The 24,028-nt window shown below is 35.5% G+C and overlaps 1 long non-coding RNA gene and 1 other non-coding gene across 2 annotated transcripts; one reads left to right on the forward strand and one right to left on the reverse strand.

Annotated features, from left to right (window-relative positions):
* Positions 1–1,967: 1,967 nt before the first annotated feature.
* LOC140891693 (uncharacterized) lies at positions 1,968–5,215 on the forward strand. The gene is made up of 2 exons (XR_012152595.1): positions 1,968–2,127; positions 3,823–5,215. It is a non-coding gene; the product is annotated as an uncharacterized lncRNA (long non-coding RNA).
* Positions 5,216–6,477: 1,262 nt separating this feature from the next.
* Positions 6,478–6,582, reverse strand: LOC140894169 (small nucleolar RNA R71). The gene has a single exon (XR_012153715.1). It is a non-coding gene; the product is annotated as a small nucleolar RNA R71 (small nucleolar RNA).
* Between the last annotated feature and the right edge of the window lie 17,446 nt (positions 6,583–24,028).

Genomic DNA, 24,028 nt, shown 5'->3' on the forward strand with positions numbered 1-24,028 from the left:
AGAACTATATTTATTTAGTGCAGCTCCAGAGCCAACAGGGAAAGGATCACATGAACCCTTTCATTTCATCAAGCTAAGGAGACCTGATATGACGGGCCATAAATTTATCAAGGATCCTAAAGCTGAAGAAATACCTTTGGTGTCCACTTTTGGAGAAAATGAAATCTCAACCAGAAGGGCATGGGGTATTTGGGTCTGTCTCACCGAGATGGACAAAGTCAAATTTTCGTTCAAATTCTACCAGAATTCTGTGAATGGATCGTTCCTGTTAAATACAATGACAGGAAAAACTACAGCTTTCGCGGAAGAACTCTTCGAAAAGAAGAGAAACTTTTTGTGGAACAACAAGCTGCCGGGGAGTAAAGAAACTCGCCAAAAATTTTGTAACATGGCTCACATAGGAAGATGGTCTGAGGTTATCTGCCCAGAATGTTCTGATCAGAAGGAGCCAGAGTTCGGAAAAACATTCAAACCCCGAACGGATCGAAAAGATTTTTTTGAGACAAGCAAAGGTGGACAGGGACCACCAAAGATGCGTTTTTTCAGGGGACCAATGTAAAAGCAGAAGATGCCCCGACAACAATAAAGAAGACATGTGAGGAGCATAAATCCAAAAGAAAAAGGACGACATGTGACTCATCCACCAACAAACAATGTCATCAATAATGGCATAACAGGACAAGGTGAATAATGGGTGACTCATCTACTAGCTAAATATGCCATTAATAATGGCATAAAAGGACAAGACAAACAGCTGTAAGATTCCCTGAAGTTTCTCGGTGAAACGAGTGGAACCTCAGCTATAAATACAAGCGTTCAAGGAAGCTGAAGATATCGATCATTCCCTTCAGTTTTCTTACAAATAAATTGTTATAATATTTCTCTTTCTATTGATATAAGTTTTCGTTTATGTATTTCAAGAACAAGGCTACTATGAGTAGCTAAACAAGTTGTCTTCTCCTCTTCAAAGGAGTTGATTTATGTAATAATATTATGTCTGAATAATTTTTCTAAAGTCTCTTGTTCTTTCATGCTCATATTTTATAATTAAATTCATATACCATACGCCTTAAGGTAGAAAACGAATTAAGGCTGTGCTGGGTGTCGTTGAAGGAGCTTGTGCAGAAACCATCTGTTGCGACTGCGTGGTTGGAGTGTGAGGAGCACTTCGTAAAACTCGGCAGGTATGACCCGACGACACTATGGTCAAAGAGGTTTTTGAATTTAATTCATCTTACGGAAGCATGTTGGACCCTAATCCAGAGTATATCGGCTGGAAACCTTGCGTAACCGATAGTTCGGCTTAGCCTGAACTGGTTCGATAGGTAAAACAATGCCACGTACAAAGGATTAAATGTTAAACACTTTATTAAGACAAATTTGGGGACCACTAGGGAGTTGAAACAAAGAAATTGGAGTGTAGGGAGTTAAGAGAAAGAAATATTTGGGTTTGGGGATTTTAAAATAATTTTCCCTTAATATAACCCGTATAATTAATAATTATTTATTTATTTTCATTGAGCCATGAAAGTCAGAAAACGTGCTAATTAACTCTAGCGGGATTTGTTAGTTATAGATCATTTAACGCGTATACTCTTCAATTTTGTGAAATTTATTTTTAACTTTTAGAAATAATATTAATAATAATAATAATAATAATAATAATAATAATAATAATAGAAGTAGTAGTAGTAGTAGTAGATATTTCAAAGATTTTGACTATCTCATAAAAAAATAATAAAGATCATTAGAGCATTCGCATCAGTATCTTTAAAACAAAAATTTACCTTAAAATTTAGATTTTGCACTAAAAAATCTTCTACATCAGCTACCTAATAAATTCCCTAAATTTATAATTTATGAAAAATAAATCTGTAAATTTGGAGAATGAGATCTATTCTTTAAATAATAAAATATTATTTTTCTCTCCTCCATCTTATTTTTCATTTTCCCCTTTTTTTCTCGCTTCATATTCCCTTTCATACTTCAACCCTCGTTTCTTCTTCTTTTCTCAATTATTTTTCTCCGTTTTAACAACAAATATATTGAAGATTTACGGATGCCGGACTCTTGGCCATTCTTGTATCTTGGGCATCATCGATCGGGCATTCTCTTTGTTTTAGTAAGGTAAATGAAAAGCCATCGTTTCTTATCTTGCAATACATCATTGGTCATTCTTGCAGATTGATCTTGTTATAAATATTCGGCATAGTTGTGTCTTCGATATTTTCCTTTGTGGGATTTTTTTTTATCTTTATTTGTTTTGAGTTTCTGTAGTACGGGTTAAATATTCTTGCTCCTCTTTATTTTATTTTTCTTTCAATGCAAGTTCTGGACTACTACAATTAGTTTAGGTTATATGACTTTATATAATGATAATTATTATTGAGGTGTTACAGAATTTTGTTGAATTGAGAGATTTATGAGAAAATATTACTTTTTGAGAGAGAGAGTCGAAGATATTGATATTGAATTATTGGATATTGAAGTTAAAATGAAGAATGGGGTGTTACTTTTTAGACGTGTTTGAGTCTAGAGTACACTGGCGAAATCAACTCATTGAAATAACGTTTTTGGTTGTGATTCTTGTTGTAAATGAATTTTTATTTATTGATTATATGACAAACCATTTAATTAATGTTTATCACAATAGATACTCAAAGTGGTGACATTAAACTTTTACAAAATAGAGATCCAAACTTTCTAAATGATTTAGTGACATTTACTCCGACTCCTCAAACTACCACTGAAGGTACTAGTAAAAAAACTCAACGAGGTGTGAATTTCACTCGCAACGAAGACAAAATATTAGTTAGTGGTTGACTTTGTACGAGCTTAGATGCAATTGTTGGGAACGATAAAAAGATCCACTATATTTTGGAGTAGGGAACATCAATACTACCATGAATGCAAGAAACCTAATTTTCAAGAACGAACCGCTCACTCACTAACGAATCGTCGAAGCACTATTCAACATTCAGTGAATAAGTTATGTGCTTGTTTTTGGCTCAAATTGAAAGTTTGCATGAAAGTGGTCATAATGAGAATGATAAGGTATACATTTGTTGGGATTAAGTTTTTTTTTTTATATGCAAACACTTTTTAGATTTTGTATGTTTTTTATTCGTGTAAAATTTTTATTCTTTGCAGATTAGACTAGCCAAAACTAGCTAGAAAGAGAATAAAAGTCTTGAATTCATATTTGAGCATTGTTTGGAAATATTGAAATATCAACCGAAATGGATATTGCAAAAAGTATAAGTGATCAAGGGGAAAAAAAGAAAAATCATTTGTGCTTCTCTTTTTACCTCAGAAACTATAAATTTGAGAGATGAAGACTCGTCTCCAATGTCTCCTCAAAATGGACAACAACACTTCAATATACTACAATATTTTAGAGACACCAAATAAAAAAAAATATACATTTATTCTCAAAATGGACAAGATTGCTGAAATAAAATACGGAATGTTAACATTTTTAATCGAAAACATTCAAAATTGAAGCAAAAATTTTAGCAACAAAATCATTGCAATAGTAGATTTTGAACAATTCAACATGAAAATAACAATAAAAGAGAACGCCTAATAACATCGTTGATCATTAACGATCGACTTATAAGTAATAGAAGACAATAACACGGGAATGAAGATTGGAGATAATGAAATTATTTTTACTTTTGCAAAGAATTATTTTCTGCATAAAAAATGTTACCCCATGAAATTATTCTAGCCCGAACCCGTTCATTATGAGTTTATAAGGGTTGGCCCAATGGTGGGATTATTATTAGAAGGAAAGGTTCAGCCCAGTTTTCTACATTGTAGGTCTTGTCATGACCTAAGCTGCCTTTAATAGGCCGACCCGAGCTAGGCCCAATACGCTGCGCACGTTTCTAGTTCAAGAAGGACTCTGACATATATGATATAAGCTGGGATATTTTTGAATATTCACGAGATAGAGATAGACTTACGAAAGGTCCAATAGATGAAGAGTCCTAGTTCAGGATATGTTATAATTCGACTAGATAACTTACTCTATTTATCCCTATAAATACAGGTACTGTTACGGTTGTGTTCATTCATTACTTACTATTCGTTATTCATCACACATTCACTCTCACTTTTACATTCACATACTCATATCTCTCATGTTTTCGCATTCATTATACCCTCTGCTTTCAAGGCACTGACTTAGGTATCAGAGGGGTCACACCGAAAACACTTTTGGTGCCCCTTGACCTAGTTGTTGCTTGTGCAGAAGTTGGTGGTACCCGACCTGACCTGCTTCATAAAGGATTTGGAGGATCCATTCTACCAGACCGAATCCGAGGTGAAATTCCGACATCATTGATAAGTGCATTTTATGCACTTAATTTATATATTATTTGACTTGGATTTTGTGATGTATCAAGTGAATATTATGCGTATTTTTTGTTGTTTTTGTGAGTTGCAAGGATTTGAAGAAAAGTAGCAAGAAGAAGCGGAAAGCCGAATTACGGGACAGCAAACTTCAGAAAATTATTGGGAATGTTACAGACATCTAAATCCGATTTCCACCATTCAAATTGAAGTTTAGGATGTTTTAAAATTGTTGTCAAAATATCAGCTTGATCCGACAGCTAGAACTTAAGTTATGATTTTTACAAAAATGCTGCGCAGATGGTGAAATGGAAGAACAAGTAGCGCCCCAGCTCTAGTTTTCCAGTGCTCCAGCGCCCGTAAATTCATGCCCAGAGCGCCCCTGCGCATCTTTTGAGCGCTCCAGCGCTAGATGTCCGTCATTGAAAAATAAAATACGAAACTTGAGCGCCTCAGCGTCGAATTATTAGCGCTCCAGCGCTGCGCAGTCTCCAAAAATATGGAAAGTATTTAATCGAGTTTTAAAAGGGATTTTATGACTTATTCTGGAGGATACGAGGGTTTAGAGAGTATTCAGAGTTTTTGAAGGCTAGAGACGGCTAGAGACCAAGGAAAAGGGATAAGAAGCATTCTTGGCACGAAGACGGACGAAGCGACTACCGGAGACGGAGAAGCATCATCTACCTTCATTTTTATTTCATTCTTTCTCCTAATTTTTGAATGATGTTCAAGAACATGCTTTGTTTGATTTTTATTTTCATTATGAACTAATTTCTTTGTCTAGAGGGACGATGTATCTTGACTTGAAACCATGTTTTTGATACTTTGATTGATATATTAGAATTCTTCATTCGGTTTATTTGTGTTTTTCTGAATTGATTGCGTTCAATTAACTGATCATTAGTTGAATTGTTATATTTATTTGAAATCTAGCACTCGTGAGAGGAGATTTTGAATAGGACCGTAGGAAAATACATCATTGGTGTTTATAGAGTTCGAGAGGCCTATAACTCTATTGAAGCCTTTGTAAGAATTATTGTGTTATTTACCGGATTTAATAGTTGAACTTAGATAGGGATATTGAGTTTGCTATTGAATACGAATTTCTGCTTGACACTCGAGAGAGGTAGTAGAAAATAATAGGAATTCTTGGATAATAAACTAGAAGAATTGATAATTGAACAATCATTAGAAATAAATTGTGGTGGACAGTCAAGTGAAGTCGAACCTCTAGCATTTATCGCTTATTGATTTTTTCTCTCGTGAACTCGTGGTTATTTAGTTTTGTTTCTTGAAAATTTTAGTTTTATAAAATCAGATCAATTTCGTAGCTCTACATAGGATTAGGATTTTATTAGTTACAAATATTTGATATAATATCATCTATTCATTCTCCGTGGGATCGACTTGGACTTAATTCATATATTATTACTTGACATCGTGCGCTTGCGAGCGAAAAACACGCAACAAGTTTTTGGCGCCGTTGCCGGGGATTGAATTTTATTTGATTTATATTAAATTGTGCTAATTAGTCTTAATTTTGATTTAGAGCATTTTATTTTATTTTGTTGGTTCTAATTTTAAAATTTTCCATGTCTATGCAGTTTATGTGAAAAAGCCAAAGTTACGAGTCACTACTCTTTGATCCGAAAATCGAGAAAACTGCTAAAGCTTTGCGAAAAGCTAGAAGAGAAGAGTTGCAACAAATGGCTGAAGAAAGAGAAAGAGAAAGAGAAAGAGTTGTCAATAATGCTCTGGTGCCTATCAGAGATCACTTTCGACCGGTGATCAATACTCATTATTCTGGGATAGCTCGGCAGAATATCACAGCAAATAATTTTGAGTTGAAACCATCTTTGATTAATATGGTGCAGCAGAATCATTTTAGGGGTGCAGCTACTGAAGATCCATATTTTCACCTGCGTACTTTTCTGGAGATTGCTGACACAGTAAAGATTCATGGTGTTACTGAGGACACCATCAGACTACGATTGTTACCGTTCTCTCTTAGGGACAATGCTCGTAGTTGGTTGCAGTCATTACCTCTTGGGAGTATCACTACATGGGAAGACATGACATCTAAATTTCTGGCTAAGTACTTTCCTCCTGCCAAGTCTGCTCAGCTGAAAATTGAGATCACTACTTTCAAATAGCAAGATTTTGAGCAGCTTTATGAAGCTTGGGAGCGGTACAAGGAGTTGCTTAGGAAGTGTCCAAACCATACTTTTCCGGATTGGGAACAAATTGAGTTATTCTACAATGGTTTGAATGGCCCAACGAGGATTTCTGTGGATGCTGCAGCTGGAGGTTCAATATTTTCTAAATTTCCTGAACATGCTTATGAGTTGCTTGAGCAAATGACTGTTAACAGTTATCAGTGGCCGAGTGAGAGATCTGTAATAAGGAAGTCTGCTGGAATTCATGAGGTTGATGCATTCACTTCTTTGACTGCTCAGATGGCTACTATTTCTATACAGTTGGCTGCACTGACCAAAGGCAATCAAGTTTCTATTAAGACAGCATCGCTGGCGACTGCCGTAAATTGTGCTGATGGATTTGAGAGTCTGGAGCAAGCTCAATATGTGAACAACAGAAATTACAACAACTATCGAGGTAATCCTGTACCCAATCAATATCACCCTAGTCTGCGTAATCATGAAAATTTTTCTTATACTAACAATAATAATGTGTTGAATCCTCCTCCGGGATACAATACAAATAAGGGTGAGGGTAAGCCTCCTTTGAAGGATGTTGTTAATGCTTTTGTGCAGGAATCGAGCAAGAGGATGGCGAGGACTGAGACTCGCCTTGACAGCTTAGAGGCGCATGTGGCCAACATGGGTGTTGTATTGCAATCCATGGAGACTAGCATTGGGCAGTTGGCGAACGCACTGAAAGATAATAACAGAGGCCAATTCCCAAGTAATACTGAGGTGAATCCCAAGGAGCAGTGTAATGCTATCACGTTGAGGAGTGGGAAGCAGGTGGATAATGAAGAGGCAAATATGAGAGAAAGAAGTCTGAAAAAGTTGCAGTTGACGAGAAGAAGGTCGAGGAGAAAGAGTCTGAACCTGAGCAGAAAACGATGTACAAACCTCCTCTTCCATACCCCCAAAGGTTCAAGAAGAAGGCAGTGGACGAGCAGTTCTCAAAATTCTTGGAGATTTTCAAGAAGATACATATCAACATCCCTTTTGCTGATGCTTTGGAACAAATTCCGAATTATGCGAAGTTTATTAAAGAGGTGATGTCCAAGAAAAGGAGGCTGCATGAGAATGAGGTGTTGAGCTTAACTGAAGAATGTAGTGATGTGCTCCAAAAGAAGATGCCACAAAAGCTGAAGGATCCAGGGAGTTTTACTATTCCTGGAACTATTGGTTCTTCTTATTTTAATAATGCACTTTGCGATCTAGGAGCTAGCATTAATCTGATGTCTTTGTCTATTTTCAGGAGCTTAGGACTTGGCGAGGTGAAGGCCACAATGATCGCATTGCAGCTAGCTAATAGATCTATCACATATCCGCTTGGAATCATTGAAGATGTTTTGGTAAAAATAGATAAATTTATTTTTCCGCCGGATTTTGTTGTGCTAGATATGGAAGAGGATGCAAATATGCCACTAATATTGGGGAGACCTTTCTTGGCCACTGCTGATGCCAAGATTGAGGTGAAGAATGGTGAGTTGTCGATGGGTGTGGACGGAGAAAGAATTATTTTTAACATATTCAAGAAATCAAGTAATCCACCCATCGAGGAATTATGCATGATTGAGCGAGTTGTGAAGCTAGATGACCATCCAAAACTTGTTCATGAGGTAGATTCAAAGAAGAATGATCCGAAGGTGCCAAAGAAGAAGAAGAAAACGAAGAAGAAATCAAAGTTTAAAAAGATTGTTGAATATATTTGGAGGGTGAAAGCGAAAGGGAAGACCCTCAACAAAGCGGAACCGGGCTAGAATTGGAATAAAGTCGGGCTATGGACTATAAACTAAGCGCTTCTTGGGAGGCAACCCAAGCTAGTTTTTTTTTTGCGTTTTTTTATTTTCTTTTAGTTGTTTTTGTTTTTATTTTTATCATGAGGAAACTAGACATTAATAATGATTTTGAATTGTGTAGGTTAAAAAGTATGGAGCTGAAAGAGTTTAGGAGCCACCCCTGATGAAGAGTTTTGAGTGATTAAGATGGTACTGAGTACTGACGCTTGGTGCCTAAGGTATGTGTTCCTTGTTTTTAATGAATACTGTACATTGAGGACAATGCACAATTTTAAGTTTGGGGGGTGTTTAAAAATTGTGAAAATTTGAAATTTTTTATGAGTTAGTTGGAGTTGAAGGCATGATGTTGTAATTGTGTTGGCCTATGATGAAAATAAATTTTGTGTGCTGAAAAAGTTTATATTAGCTATATTTAATCTTGAGTTCTCACATTTATGCACGAATGCCATGATTTTCGATACTCCTAGCAATTAAAAAAAAATTATGTGGATTTGTGATGTGGATTAGAGGATTTGATTCTTAACTCTTGTGATTTTTATTTGAAACTGAGGTAGATTTTTAAGATCACAGAAGTAATTTAGGCGTTTTTTTTTCGAATCTATTGAGTTTTTTTAGCCATTCTATATTCATGAAAAATCCAAAACAAATTGAGTAGCTAAAAAGTTCAAAGAAAAGTAATGGCGGAGAAAGTAAGGTGAGGGGAGGCCTTGAAAAGAAAAAAAAATGGATTGAAATTCTAGTCCAAATACAAGGCATAAAGATGGAGATGTATGGAGTAGAAGAAAGCCAAGACTAATGTTTGGCAATGCAAATAAAAATTTTTTAGCTACTCATAATCCTGCACAAATTGAAAATATTCAATTTCCTTTGCTTTGCATCATGAGTCCTTGTTTGCATTGATATATATATATGGATTCTTATCTCCTACTGATTATGCTTGAGCCTAATGTTAACCGAAAAAGTCCTGTTGATCTGTGTGAGTAAAAGTTGAACTTGGTTGAGAGTATTTTGAAACTTGAGGATGGAGTTAATGATTTTATGAAGCTTACAAATTGCATGATTTTACCGAAAGTTAGGTGGATAGATGAGATTGGCAAATCACACACACACACGAGAACTCTTGAAAAAATTAGCCGACATGTGAATTGAATCTTGAAATGTAAAAATTCAGAGGTCGACTATATTGCTCATTACTATTTTGCTCGGGACTAGCAAAAGTCTAAGTTTGGGGGGATTTGATAAGTGCATTTTATGCACTTAATTTATATATGATTTGACTTGGATTTTGTGATGTATCGAGTGAATATTATGCGTATTTGTTGTTGTTTTTGTGAGTTGCAAGGATTTGAAGAAAAGTAGCAAGAAGAAGCGAAAAGCCGAATTACGGGACAGCAAACTTCAGAAAATTACTAGGAATGTTACAGACATTAAATCCGATCTCCACTGTTCAAATTGAAGTTTAGGATGTTTTAAAGTTTTTGTCAAAATATCAGCTTGATCCGACGGCTAGAACTTAAGTTATGATTTTACAAAAATGCTGCGCAGATGGTGAAATGGAAGAACAAGTAGCGCCCCAGCTCTAGTTTTCCAGCGCTCCAGGGCCCGTAAATTCATGTCCAGAGCGCATCAGCGCCGTATTTTGAGCGCTCCAGCGCTAGACGTCCGTCATTGAAAAATAAAATACGAAACTTGAGCGCCTTAGCGCCGAATTATTAGCGCTCCAGCGCTGCGCAGTCTCCAAAAATATGGAAAGTCTTTAATCGAGTTTTAAAAGGGATTTTATGACTTATTCTGGAGGATACGGGGGTTTAGAGAGTATTAAGAGTTTTTGAAGGCTAGAGACGGCTAGAGACCAAGGAATAGGGAGAAGAAGCATTCTTGGAACGAAGACGGACGAAGCGACTACCGGAGACGAAGAAGCATCATCTACCTTCATTTTTATTTCATTATTTCTCCTAATTTTTGAATGATGTTCAAGAACATGCTTTGTTTGATTTTTATTTTCATTATGAATAATTTCTTTGTCTAGAGGGACGACGTAGCTTGACTTGAAACCATATTTTTGATACTTTGATTGATATATTATAATTTTTCATTCGGTTTATTTGTGTTTTTCTGAATTGATTGCGTTCAATTAATTGATCATTAGTTGAATTGTTATATTTATTTGAAATCTAGCACTCGAGAGAGGCGATTTTGAATAGGACCGTAGGAAAATACATCATTGGTGTTTATAGAGTTTGAGAGGCCTATAACTCCATTGAAGCCTTTGTAAGAATTATTGTGCTATTTACCGGATTTAATAGTTGAACTTAGATAGGGATATTGAGTTTGCTATTGAATACGAATTTCTTCTTGACGCTCGAGAGAAGTAGTAGAAAATAATAGGAATTCTTGGCTAATAAACTAGAAGAATTGATAATTGAACAATCATTAGAAATAAATTGTGGTGGACAGTCAAGTGAAGTCGAACCTCTAGCATTTATCGCTTATTGATTTTTTCTCTCGTGAACTCGTGGTTATTTAGTTTTGTTTCTTGAAAATTTTAGTTTTATAAAATCAGATCAATTTCGTAGCTCTACATAGGATTAGGATTTTATTAGTTACAAATATTTGATATAATATCATCTATTCATTCTCCGTGGGATTGACTTGGACTTAATTCCTATATTATTACTTGACATCGTGCGCTTGCGAACAAAAAACACGCAACAATCATCAATTGACACCGTCTGTGGGAACGAAATATAAACCCATGATTTATTTCTACTTGATTTATTTCTACTTGGTTGAATTAAGAAAAGAAAAGAAAAATCATAGGTGCACGACGGCACCTATGACTCCCAGCATCTTCCATCGGAAAATCAAAACAATTTCCTTGGCTGCAAATCGAATTTTTCGCCAAGTCCGCACTTTGTTTAACCCACTCATGCAAACCACGAGATGCGTGATAAGCGGCTTACACCTGCGCCATGCCACATCTACTCTAGAATTCTACCCGTGTCTTTTCTTCCCAGAGCACACATTCTGCTTCCTCATGAATTTATCAGGTATCCTTTTTACTTAACAATTGGCCACCTTTACTGTCGAGGTCACCACGGATGGACATGATCCGAACCAACATCTTTGCCTTTTTTGCTCCTCTTACAACTCACCTCCCCGTGTCCCAAGGCCGACCCCTCCCACTGAGAACTGCCGTTTGGTCGTCGGGATGCTTGAAAGAAAACAACAATGATTCTCTCGTGGGTCTATACATTGTCGCTCCTCGTCGTTCCCTCCCATGAAACTTACTTTTTGTCACTTTCTCTAAATTATAAGGTGATGTTCTCCAATTATGCCATTTGTTACTTGGTTGGATAAGTCTTGTTTCAAATTTTTAAAGAGCTAGGAAAGTGCATAAATATGAACCAGATATGTGTTGCATAGCTTTGGTCTCATGTGGTTTTGTTGTTCTCTAGTATGCGTTGTGTCCATAAAACTTTGTGATTTTCTATTCTCCTTAATCGAGTGCATATAAGGTGTTTGTTGGTTCTCCCAAGTAAATTTCAGGATTTAAAGTGCTATATGGAGGTCTAATTTGCAACTGCCAAGAGATATTCAATGAAAGGGCAAAACAAAAAAAAAAGCATACTCTCAGATGAAAGCCCACATCGGCTATGGACTTTAGCGCGTAAGTCGGGATGGGACATACTACAATATTGTCATGTCACCTTTATCAAACAACATTGCAAATCGGTGCCCACCAAAAATTCCAAGCACATTGGACTCCGCTATGTTGCTTGCCTGTCATAAAGGATAACTCTTAATTTTATATTATATGTTCCATGAATATATGTGCTAGAATGCACTGTTCATTAAGGAATTGCACTTATTCATGGGATATCTCGTAATAAATCTTTTTTTTATATGAGTCAATGTGTTTAATTAACCCAATATTATATTGTACTTCTATTGTCTTGTATTTTGTTTGGGCCTTTTTTACAGACATCGGGCATGCAATCTCGCTGTAAGGCCCAATTATATTACATCGGACATGCAATCTAGCTGTAAGGCCTAATTATATCACATCGGGCATGCAATCTTGCTGTAAGGCCCAATTATATTACATCGGGCATGCAATCTAGTTGTAAGACCCAATTATATCACATCGGGCATGCAATCTAGCTGTAAGGCTCAATTATATCACATCGGGCATGTAATCTCGCAGTAAGGCCCAATATGTGGTTCAACACTTCACAAAGCCCAGACAGGTCTGACACTCAAAGTCCACGTCAGTGACCCACATCAGTGGTATACAAAGCCCAGGCAGGTCTGACACTCAAAGCCCACTTCAGTGGCCCACATCAATGGTATGCAAAGCCCAGGCAGGTCTGACACTCAAAGCCCACTTCAGTGGCCCACATCAGTGGTATACAAATTCCAGACAGGTCTGGCACTCAAAGTCCACTTCAGTGGCCCACATCAGTGGTATAAAAAGTCCAGGAAGGTCTGGCACTCAAAGCCCACTTCAGTGGTATACTAAATCCAAACATGTCTGGCACTCAAAGTCCACTTCAGTGGCCCACATCAGTGGTATTCAAAGCCCAGACAGGTCTGCCACTCAAAGTTCACGTCAGTGGCCCACATCAGTGGTATATAAAGCCCAGACAGGTCTGGCACTCAAAGTCCACTTCAATGGCCCACATCAGTGGTATACAAAGCCCAGACAGGTCTGACACTCAAAGTCCACTTCAGTGGCCCACATCAATGGTATTCAAAGCCCAGACAGTTCTGGCACTCAAAGTCTACGTCAGTGGCCCACATCAGTGGTATACAAAGCTCATGCAGGTCTGGCACTCAAAGTCCACGTCAGTGGCCCACATCAGTGGTATACAAAGCCCAGACAGGTCTATCACTCAAAGCCTACTTCAGTGGCCCACATCAGTGGTATACAAAGCCAGACAGGTCTCAAAGTCCACTTTAGTGACCCACATCAGTGGTATTCAAAGCCCAGACAGGTCTGTCACTCAAAGTCCACGTCAGTGGCATCAAAAATCCACATCAGTGGCATCAAAAGCCCATATTAGTGGCATCAAAAAGTCCACATCAATGGCATCATAAATCCACGTCAGTGGTATTCTCCAAAGCCCAATCAAGTTTGGCATATCCCATGCAATTCGTGGTCAAACTCAAAAGCCCGATCCGTTCGGCACCCTGTAATTCCACGCAATTTGTGGTCAATTCAAAAGCCCGACCAAGCTCGGCATCGTGTAATCCCACGCAACTCGCGGCCTCTCTCAAAAGCCCGATCCGTTCGGCAACATCGATTGTTATCTACAACTCTTTATTTGAGGTCGGTTTCATCAGATTGTCGTCTATTGCTCTTTCGAGCTCGGTTCTAATCAGACCTTCATCTAGACCGTTCGTTGAAAACACATCATGGTCTGTACTCATGGTCTAAATTAATTCTTCTTTTAGACCAGTCGGGGAGGTACTATTGTTATCCCGTGAAATTATTCTAGCTCGAACTCGTTCATTATAGGTTTATAAGGGTTGTCCCAATGGTGGGATTATTATTAGAAGAAAAGGTCCAGCACAGTTTTCTACATGATAGGTCTTGTCATGACCTGGGCTGCCTTTAATAGGCGGACCCGAGCTAGGACCAATACGATGCGCATACGTTTCTAGTTCAAGCAGGACTCTGATATATATGAGATAAACTGGGATATTTTTGAATATTCACGAGATAGAGATAGACTTAAGAAAGGTCCAATAGATGAAGAGTCCTAGTTCATGACATGTTATAATTAGACTAGGTAATTTACTCTATTTATCCATATAAATACAAGTACTGTTATGGTTGTGTTCATTCATTACTTACTATTCGTTATTCATCACACATTCACTCTCACTTTTACATTCACATGCTCATATCTCTCCTGTTTTCGTATTCATTATACCCTCTGCTTTCAAGACACTGACTTAGACATCAGAGGGGTCACACCGAAAACACTTTCGGCTCCCCTTGACCTAGTTGTTTCTTGTGCAGAACTTGGTAGTACCCGACCTGACCTGCTTCATAAAGGATTTGGAGGATCCATTCTACCAGACCGAACCCAAGGTAAAATTCCGACATCATCAAAAAATAAAAAATAAAAAAAGTACATCTAACAAAAGAATCAAAGAATAAAGATATACAAATGCAAATAATTTATGAATACAACATCACAATAATTATTATTGAAAATGATGAGAAAATTGCTTCTTTTTTTATAAAAAATAAAAATCAGATGTCAAACAAAAAAATCGTGAAAAAAATAAAAGTGGTTATATGAAGAAAAAAAAGACGCAGTAGAATACATTATTTATATTTTTTTTTCTCATAATCAGTAATGGTAAAATAATATTTTAACACTACGCACTATTATATTTTTTATTAAATTTAATTTATTAAATATGTCATAACATAAAATTATATATTTTTTTCAATGTCTAATTTGTACAAAATTATAATATTTGCAACAACTATAAATTCAATTAGATTTGTAACATATAAAATCTTTGAACAAAGATTGTTCGCACTTATATTAAATTGAATTTTACTATTTATTAAAATATCATAAAAATTATTAATTAATTGTATGTTTATTTATTCTTATCTCAACTCATTTATTTAACAACTATTATCAACAATAAAAGATGTTTTCACGTGCATCGCACGTGACTTTTACTAGTTATTAACAAAAGAGCAAAGTTTTACCATTTATGAATTAATAACATTGTCTTTTATTCTACATTAATTTTATTACCAACCTATAAATGTGAGTAAAATAAAAACGTTTTACAATCATGAATTAGCAAAATTGTTTTTTTATTCCAATAGCCTACATAAATTATAGAGATATAAGAGTAAAAGTCAAATTTTAGCCAGAGATAAGAGTATATATTTATATTATATATAAAAATTTAAATATAATAAAATACATTTATTACTTTTATCGCAATTAAGAACCCTTTTACTCAATTGGCAAATAGAATTTCGTTCATCGCGAAAATACAATTCTATATCAAGTATATAGTTAGTGGTTAACTACATACGAACGTTTATACATTGGATCCACTCTTGGATATTACCTCAAAGTTGATCCAATGGTGGTAAACGAGACATACGTGTTGATGTCCTAGAATACATCTCGGATATCATTTGACGCTATTTCGGGATGTATATATCTATTTTTTAGATAAAATTAGGTCGAGATTTAAGAGCTAGGTGACAATATAATTTTTATTAGGGAGGAATATTTCAGATAATCATTATCTAAATTTGGCTAAGACTTGTCAAAATAGTCAAAGTATGGGGCATGTCCTATATACAAGCATTTTTCTACCATTTTTTTTTTTGAAATGCTACATGTACACATTGATTTACACATTGAGTTACACACTACACATGAAATTACAAAATTATTCCTCCACTTGATTTGAAATTTTTTTTTCCAAAATACATTAAAAATATTTATGTAATTTTAAGTGTAGCTTGTAACCCAACGTGTAACCTTCTGTGTACACGTAGCATCACCTTTTTTTTTTATTTTTTACGATTCTCCAATCATTTTTTTTTTTAATTTGCTGGACTTAGGCATATATTGAAGGTGATAGTTGTCAAGTCGAAAGAAATCCCAGCACCCCCCTAAGCGAATAATTCATGGTTTTTTGGAAAGGATAGACAGGCAATCCACAAGGCGTTTGATCGAGGATGTACGTGAAGGACATATCATAGATTACGTACCAGATGTGAGATGTGGATGCAATAGAACCAAGAGATTTGATGTCATATCTTCAAGAATGTGATACTACAAAAGTTATGCATGCAATATAGAACAATCCACAAGGCGTTTGATCGAGGATGTACGTGAAGGCAATATATATGAATCTGTACGTGGCCCGAATCAAATTACGTGGAATGGCTCGACAGCAAGGCTAAGGTAGTGTTTGAGAGAGCTTCTTAGAAGCACTTTTCAGTTTTTCCGTTAACAAAAATTTGAAATTTTGTAAAATTTTGTTAATAAAAAGTTGAGAAGTGCTTCCTATAAGCTCTCTCAAACACTACTTAAGAAGGACTCGGTTTTGTACGCTTCATTTGAAAGCTATCCACATGCCAATGGGCTAGCTAGGGTGCATGGACATATTGGAGAAGTCTAGGAAGAAACTTGAGAATGCTTCGAGGCCGGATGGATCTGTTAGTCGGATATGAAAAAGGAACAAATATATTAGAAATAATATATTTAATTTCAACAATTAAATGAAATTATATATTTAATTTCATAAATATAAAATAATCAAAAGAATAAGAATGTGGTAGGCTCCAATGAATTTAACAAGTAGGTGACCGAGACCTGTGAAGAACACAGTTTCCTTAAAACAGATTCGCCTCCTCACCGACGGTGTTTTGAGGATCGTATAGACGTCTGTCTCCAAGATACAACGGTCGTACCAGTAGCAAATAAACACAAACTTGCTACTCCGGCGAACAGAAAGTATACCTGATCGTGATCACCCTTTAACCCTTTATAACATAAAATAAAAAGAAACCTTTTGTTATTAATCTTTGTGTTTTTTCTTTTAATGAGGTTGGAGACATTTATATAGAGTCCTAATACTTTATGCATTCCACCGGTTTCAATTTCACATTAACTTCATGTATTAATTAAGCATATTCAATTCAACTCTTAAACAATCGTTACAATATTAAATTTTAATTCATTGAATTTATTCCAACAATCCCCCCATGAATTAAAATTGATCCAGAAGAAAAAAAATTGGGTGATTAAATTCAACAGTTGAATCTTGCATAGGATAGGTAGGTGTTACCCTTTGAATCTTTTCTTGTGAAAATATATTACTTTACTGGCTGATCAGTAGACACGATGTCCTTGAACTGTTATGCTTTTTGTGTAAACTTTGATATACTTCACACAGGATTCTTCTTGATACACTTCTGTTCTCATGATTGTGTTCGTTTTGGCCATGAACACATGCCTGGTTCTGTGAGAGGGTCTAGAATTGAGCCGTGCAATTCATTCGAAGCGGCCCCACTTCTCTCTCACATAGGTTATTCTTTGTAAGAAAAATTTGTCTTATTTGGCTCATTTGCTGATGCATAAGAATCATTAAAAGCCATATGCTTATCCTCCTCTTTCACTGTTTCACCATAGGAATGGACAGGGGATAAACCCCACAGTGATTCACCAAGTCAGTGCAAGTAGGTTGTCCCATTGAACCTAGTTCTTGGGATCTCCAGCCAGCATAGGTTGGGTTTTTCTTTGCACCAACTTATTCAGTAGGCTTAAGTCTCATTCCCCTCGAAGATTTTGCAACTAGCTCTCTATTTAATCCTTTGGTTAGCATATCTGCTAGATTATCCTTTGACTTCACGTAATCAATAGAGATTACTCCAGTTGAGAGTAGTTGTCTAATAGTATTATGTTTACGACGTATGTGTCCCGACTTACCATTATACATTTTACTATTTGCTCTTCTAATCGCAGATTGGCTGTCACAATGAATGCAAATAGCCGGCACAGGTTTTGGCCATCTTGGAATATCTTCTAAAAATAGACGCATCCACTCAGCCTCTTCACAACATTTGTCAAGGGCTATGAATTTAGATTCCATGGTGATCTGGCTATTACTGTCTGCTTAGAAGATTTCCACGCAATTGCTGCACCTCCTAGTGTGAATACATATCCACTTGTAGACTTTGAGTCTTTCATATCAGATATCCAGTTCGCATCACTGTATCATTCAATAACAGCAGGATATCTGGTATAGTGCAGTCCATAATCACGAGTATACCTTAAATATCTAAGCAATCTCACAATCGCTTTCCAGTGTTCAGTTCCTGGATTACTCGTGAATCTACTCAATTTGCTTACCGCATAGGCTATGTCTGGTCTTGTTCAACTCATTAAGTACATCAGACTTCCAATTATTCGAGACTATTCTAATTGAGATACACTCTCATTTCGATTATTCGATAGATGCTGACTCATATCTATCGGAGTTTTAGCCAATGCAGAATCATCTTTGTTGAACTTCTCAAGAATTTTGTCAACATAATGTGTCTGGCTTAGAACAAGTCCTTCTGATATTCTTTGGATCTTAATTCCAAGAATTACATCAGCTAAGCCCATGTCTTTCATGTCAAATCTTAAGTTCAACAACTTCTTAGTGGATTTAACCATCTTATCATTGCTTCCAATGATAAACATGTCATCTACGTAAAGACATAAAACAACATAAACTTTTTCAGTGTCTTTAACGTATACGCATTTGTCACACTCATTGACTTTGAATCCACTTTCAATCATGACTTTATCAAACTTTTCGTGTCATTGTTTTGGTGCTTGCTTTAAGCCATACATAGACTTCACCAATTTACAGACTTTGTTTTCCTGCCTAGGTGATGAAAATCCTTCAGGTTATTCCATGTAAATTTCCTCTTCTAAATTCCCATTTAGAAAAATTGTTTTTACATCCATTTGGTGTACTTCAAGATTTCGCAAAGCGGCAATTGAAAGTATCACTCGAATTGAAGTTATTCTCGTTACTGGAGAATAAGTGTCAAAGTAGTCAAACCCTTCTTTTTGACGGTATCCTTTAATTACCAATCAAGCTTTGTACTTATCCATCGTTCCATATGATTTCATTTTTCGCTTGAAAATCCATTTATAACCTAGTGGTTTGCTTCCCGGTGGAAGATCCACTAATTCCCATGTATGATTTTGCAAAATAGATTCAATTTCGGAATTAATCACCTCTTTTCATTGAGGTCCCTCAGATGAATTCACAGCTTCTTTAAAGCTTTGAGGTCCACTTTCTAACATGAAAATAATAAAATCCGGACCAAAGGATTTTTCTATCCTAGCTCTCTTGCTACGTCGAGGTTCAACCTCATAGTCAACTTCATTTTCTTGTTCCAGCTTCTCATATAATCTTTTAGAAGAATTTGATTCTTCTTTAGACTTGCATGGAAACACATGTTCAAAGAACGAGGCATTCCTTGATTCCATTATCGTATTCTTGTGAATATCAGGTATTTGAGATTCATACACAAAAAAACGATAAGCACTGCTATTTTGTGTATATCCAATGAAAATGCAATCAACAGTTTTTGGTCCTACCTTTACCCTCTTTGGAGTAAGTACTGCCACTTTGGCAAGACACCCCCACACTCGCAATTATTGGTAAGACTGTGTTCTTCCTTTCCATAACTCATATGGACTTTTATCCAGCTTCTTTCGAGGCACCTTATTTAAAAGGTAATTTGCTGTCAAAATAGCTTCACCCCACATGTTTTGTGGTAAACCAGAACTCAACAACAATGCATTCATCATTTCTTTCAAAGAACGATTTTTTTCTTTCTGCAATCCCATTTTGTTGAGGGGAATAATGTGCAGCTCTTTCATGTCTAATTCCATGTTGAGCACAAAGCTCAGCAAAAGGTGATTCATATTCACCTCCACGATCACTTCTTAGCACCTTAATTTTCTTGTTGAGTTGATTTTCAACTTCACTTTTATAGATGACAAATTTGTCTATGGATTCATCCTTACTTTTGAGAATATACACGTAACAAAATCTTGTGCTATCGTCAACAAAAGTAATAAAATATTTATTTTCACCACGTGTTTGCACTGATTTTAAATCACACACGTTAGTGTGAATTAAATCAAGGGGTTCACTATTTCTTTCAATAGTTTGAAAAGATGATCTTGTTAGTTTTGCCTCAACACAAGTCTTGCATTTGTGTTTTTTGTCAATTTGAAATGCAGGAATGTTTTTCAAGTTAATTAATCTGCGAATAGTATCATAATTAACATGTCCTAGTCTACCATACCATAAATCGAAAGACTCGAGAAAGTAAGCGAAAGCATTCACTTTATTCATTTTAGTCTTAATAGCCATTACATTGAGCTTAAAAAGCCCATCACTTACATATCCCTTTCCAACAAACATTCCATTTTTAGACAAAACAACTTTATCTGACTCAAAAATAATACGAAATCCATGCTTGTTCAAAAGCGAACCAGAAACTAAATTCTTTCGAATTTCTGGAACATACAACACATTGTTAAGAGTCAATTCTTTACCAGAAGTCATTTTCAAGATCACTTTACCCCGACCTTTGATATCAGAGGTAGCTGAATTCCCCATGAACAGTTTTTCTCCGTTCTCAGATTCCTCAAGAGTAGCAAACATCTCCTTATCGGAGCACACGTGGCGAGTGGAATCGGTATCAATCCACCACTCCCATGGGTTGGAACCCACCAAGTTAACTTCAGAAATAACAGCACATAGATTCATATGAGAAACCTCTTTAGATATGGACTCCACCATATTTGTCTCTCAATTTTTCTTGGGTTTCTTGCATTCTGAAGCCTTGTGACCTGTACCGCCACAATTGTAACATTTTCCAGAGAATTTTCTCTTGAATGTATCTTTCTTAGGTCCTAACTTGGAACCTCTTCCAAATGGTCCAATATTTTTCTTGGCCTTCGAGCTCTGACCATGCTTGACCACGTTTGCTTTAGCCACATCAAGATTAAATTTTTTTTTCTTAGAACCATTGTTGTCTTCTTCAATACGAATCCTAACAACAAGTTCCTCTACATTCATTTCCTTTCGTTTGTGTTTCAAATAATTTTTAAAATCTTTCCAACCCGGAGGCAATTTTTCAATAATAGCTGCAACTTGGAAAGATTCATTCAACACCATACCTTCGGCATGAATCTAATGCAAGATGACTTAAAGCTCTTGAACTTGACTGATCACAGTCTTGGAGTCCACCATCTTATAATCCAAGAACCGGCCAACAATAAATTTCTTGGCTCCGGCATCCTCAGACTTATATTTTTGATCCAATGACTCCCATAATTCCTTAGCTGTCTTTTTATCAATATAGACATTATACAGTGAGTCAGCCAAGCCATTCATTATGTACTTTCTACACAAGAAATCAGAATGGTGCCATGCATCAACCGGACTAACAGCCTGCATATCTCCTTCACCCTCAGCTGATTTGGGAGTATCCTCAGTCAAAAATCTTGCCAAACTCAAGGTGGTGAGATAAAAGAACATCTTTTGTTTCCACCTCTTAAAATTCGATCCATCGAATTTTTCCGGTTTATCAGCATGGTTAATCGGCACTGTAGCAGCATGAACATTAACTGGTGCTGCTGACACGTTGGCAACAGAATGAGTCACCTTTGGTGTTGATACAATTGAATCAGTGTCCATGTCTGAAAATACAACTCAAACGATCAAATGTTTGGGAAAAGAATCTGTTTTAAGATTGTTAGTCGGATATGAAAAGAGGAACAAATATATTAGAAATAATATATTTAATTTCAACAATTAAATGAAATTATATATTTAATTTCATAAATATAAAATAATCAAAAGAATAAGAATGTGGTAGGCTCCAATGAATTTAACAAGTAGGTGACCAAGACCTGTGAAGAACACAGTTTCCTTAAAACAGATTCGCCTCCTCACCGACGGTGTTTTGAGGATCGTATAGACGTCTGTCTCCCAGAATACAACGGTCGTACCAGTAGCAAATAAACACAAACTTGCTATTCCGGCGAACAGAAAGTATGCATGATCGTGATCACCCTTTAACCCTTTATAACATAAAATAAAAAGAAACCTTTTGTTATTAATCTTTGTTGTGTTTTTTCTTTTAATGAGGTTGGAGACATTTATATAGAGTCCTAATACTCTATGCATTCCACCTATTTCAATTTCACATTAACTTCATGTATTAATTAAGCATATTCAATTCAACTCTTAAACAATGGTTACAATATTAAATTTTAATTCATTGAATTTATTCGAACAGGATCATCAGTTCTTGGTTTCGTGAAGGATTTGAAAATCAAGATTCTTGGATATATAAATGGGAAAGATGAGGATGTTTTCATGCTGTTTTCAGCTGTTAATTAAGATCCACTACTTTAATTCCATCAAGCTCGAGTCATGCATGTTCAATTACTGTCAAAACAGTTTCATTCTTCCTATGTATATGTTGCAAGAATATCAATCATAAAATAGATTAAAAGAACCTTGAACTTGCTGATTTTAAGGATTTAACCATTACTCTCTTCAAGATCAAGAAATAGCCAGCCGCGTATATATAAACACAATTCCAAAATGGGGGCCTATAATAACTTATATAGTATCCGTACGTCCTTCAACGATAAATTCAAGTTGCTATAAGTATTCATGATAGCTCGTTATAAACCATTCTTTTAAATTTTATGTTTAAACAATTTGGGTCAGAAGCATCAGTACTATTAATATGCAAGCGAAATCGATACCAAGTAGTTGTATCTGGGCCGATTTTTCTGTACAACACACGATCGACATGGATACTGGGAATTAACATTGGTTTTCTCAGTGACTTCTTGATGATGATATCAAGTTGCTCCCTGGGAATCCATTTGTATTTCATTAATTAAGCTGATCCACTCATGAAATTAACCTTGTACATATACAAATCCTCAGCCAACCAATTTCTCATTAATATTCCTTATAAGTTGATTATGATGAGATTATGGTAGTGTTTGGAAGAGCTTCTAGTAAGCATGCACTTCTCAGCTTTTCGTTAACAAAATTTCACAAAATTTTAAATTTTTGTTAACAGATAAGCTGAGAAGTGCTTTTAAAAAACTCTCTCAAATATTACCTATGCATGTTTTGTTAATATAATGAAGTAATTGCCACTCCAATATATATGTCTCTTTTGTTGCCATGTCGATCGGCCATATACTTTGTTGATGGCAAAATTATTGTTTTAGCGCTTCAAGAAATATATATAATCCACCCCCGGCCACGTTATTGCTTGGGCCCGTTTTGATCAACACTATATATATATATATATATATATATATATGATTTTTTTTTATCGGATATAATATATATATATATATATATATATATATATATATATATATATGATTTTTAATTTCCATATATGATTGAGAAACGACATTGAAATATATATCGTTTCTTAAAATATTATACAAGACCAACGTTCCCAGTATTTACATGTGTTGATATTTTTTAAAGGAATTATTCACAAAAAATAATTGAACCTTTTAATTATTTGTGGAATATATACAACACTTCAAAAGATCATATTAACTTTTCTTTCCCCATTATGCGACCCCCCATAAATTCCTACCCCAGCAACTTGTCGGTTGTCTCAATTTGTCTGTCCATGAGTAACAAATTCATAAAAAAAATTTATCTTTTTACATCCATATTATATTATAATTTATAACATATGGACGGTATATAATTGATAAAACCATATAGTCACAAAAAGGTTTCACACGGAATAGTTAATGTTAGCACATGAACATTGTTTATAATTTTAGATGTTCATATGAATATTTGAAATGCAAAAAAAAAAAAAAAATTGTTGGATCTTCAGGCAGTAACCATGTGATAACATAGACTCTTCCATTGTACACATCGCATCTACTTTTAAATTAAGAAAATTGTATCACACCGTAAATTTTATTACTTCAAAGATTCTAATACAAACCATTTTCAAAATTTTAATCACAACGTAGCATTCAAGTGGAATCGATATAATATTTAGAGTCACGAAATAAGAGAGAAAAAAAATGC

The sequence above is a fragment of the Henckelia pumila genome, chromosome 3, assembly GCF_033568475.1.
Source record: "Henckelia pumila isolate YLH828 chromosome 3, ASM3356847v2, whole genome shotgun sequence".
Classification (NCBI taxonomy): Eukaryota; Viridiplantae; Streptophyta; class Magnoliopsida; order Lamiales; family Gesneriaceae; genus Henckelia; species Henckelia pumila.